The sequence below is a fragment of the Mustela nigripes genome, unplaced genomic scaffold (genome assembly GCF_022355385.1).
Source record: "Mustela nigripes isolate SB6536 unplaced genomic scaffold, MUSNIG.SB6536 HiC_scaffold_10431, whole genome shotgun sequence".
Classification (NCBI taxonomy): domain Eukaryota; kingdom Metazoa; phylum Chordata; class Mammalia; order Carnivora; family Mustelidae; genus Mustela; species Mustela nigripes.
Window position 1 is genome coordinate 1 of NW_026749837.1, and position 1,720 is coordinate 1,720.

Sequence of the window (1,720 nt, forward strand, 5' to 3'; positions counted from 1 at the left end):
CTCACAAAACAAACTGAGGGTTGCTGGGGGGAGGGGGTTTGGGAGAATAAGAGTCACTTATGGTTTGTCTCCCTCCCAATCCCATCTTGTTTCATTTATTCTTCTCCTACCCACTTAAGCCCCCATGTTGCATCACCACTTCCTCATATCAGGGAGATCATATGATTAAGTAATCTCTATACCCAACATGGAGCTTGAATTTACAACTCTAAGATCAAGAGTCACATGCTCTACAGATGATGTTCACTAACTGAGCCAACCAGATGCCCTGGTCCTCCAACCCAACTCCTTATAACAAACCCTGACTACTTAACTTGGCTTATAAGCTTCTCTCTTTTTAACCAAATCATCCTTAATATACTAAATAACCTTTGGTGGTTTTAAAACTTTATTATATGCTAAACACTGTGGTATGCACCTGATAATCTTTAGTTAATTTAGGGAAAGCCTGATTTGTTATAATAGACTTAAGTAAAGATTTAGTAATTAAGTCTTTTAAAAATTAATTTAATGTATTAATTAATAAGGTTTATTAATTAAATTAGATATTTAAAAGATAAACATTTCTGTAGTCCCCTTTGCCTTATAAAGACTGCAAGCAACTGTGCAGAATATTTTTAGTACTTTAAAAATCCACCCCTTTCAAAAGAAACAAAAAAAACAAAACAAAACCAAAACACGAATTCATTTATGAAGAATTATTACACACTTTCTTCAGAAAAGATGTAGTTCCACAGTTTCTGTGAATACATTTGTAATAGTTCTAACATTTATTTGACATTATAAAATGGTCAAGTGCAGACAAAAAGATCATGATATTCATTCGAACCATATGACATTTTTTGTAGGTCAAAATGGGCAAATATAGGCAAATTCCTATGAGCAAACCTCATTATGCACCATAACAATGTTATAATAGTGCTAATGGTTTTGTGCATCTGAGAGAATTCTTCATGCAGAGAATTGTCTAGGCTCTGATCCAGTCTTAAGTCTAGGGAAGTAGTTCACAAACCCAGTTCATGACTAAGTTGAAACCTGCCTAAGAAAAATGAGAGAAATAATAATGTAAAGAATTTTAGTTTCAAAAAAAGGTAAAATTCTTCAATTATGAAAGTCTGAGATTAGAGGATCTTGGAGGGTTAAAAATAGCTTTCCTTTTGTAAAATGATGTTATAGTAGATAGTACTTCTAAAATGTACTTACCTGGAAAAAATAATGGCAAGTTCCTATCAGCCTTCAAAACAGTTCTTGATATTTTACTATTCTCTAATATCCAAATGTTTAGGAACCATCCACGGGCACACAAAATAACCACAAACAGGATGACACAGACGTAGGCAAGGAAGGAAAACCGAAAGCTGAACAGCCCATTCAGTCATCGTGGATTCTTTATTCTTTCTTTTATCCATGCGATGAGGAACCAAAAGTTCTTTCTTTCTATTCTTAGAAGAAGAAGGTCTCCACTGCCTGCGATCTTCTCTGACGCTGTTCCCCCATATCTCGTCTTTGCTTTGTAATTCATTGCCAGGGGCTTTATTCTTCCAGCACCTTTTCTTCTGAAGCCTGAGCAAGGTGATGGAGAAATTATCATTCTCTCCCTGGTACTCCCACTCTGCCATCTTCCTCAGCACAAGTGTGTATCTGATTATTGTAGCAATTTCTTGAGTTCTCTGATGAAGGGTCTTCTAGGTCTCAAAACACCAAAACTGTAAAGAAAAAA

At 35.3% G+C, this 1,720-nt stretch overlaps 1 long non-coding RNA gene across 1 annotated transcript; it reads right to left on the reverse strand.

The window, feature by feature from the left end:
• Positions 1-747: 747 nt before the first annotated feature.
• LOC132009276 (uncharacterized) lies at positions 748-1,705 on the reverse strand. Its single transcript, XR_009401843.1, has 2 exons — positions 1,204-1,705; positions 748-1,039 (listed from the first exon to the last, which is right to left on the reverse strand). It is a non-coding gene; the product is annotated as an uncharacterized LOC132009276 (long non-coding RNA).
• Between the last annotated feature and the right edge of the window lie 15 nt (positions 1,706-1,720).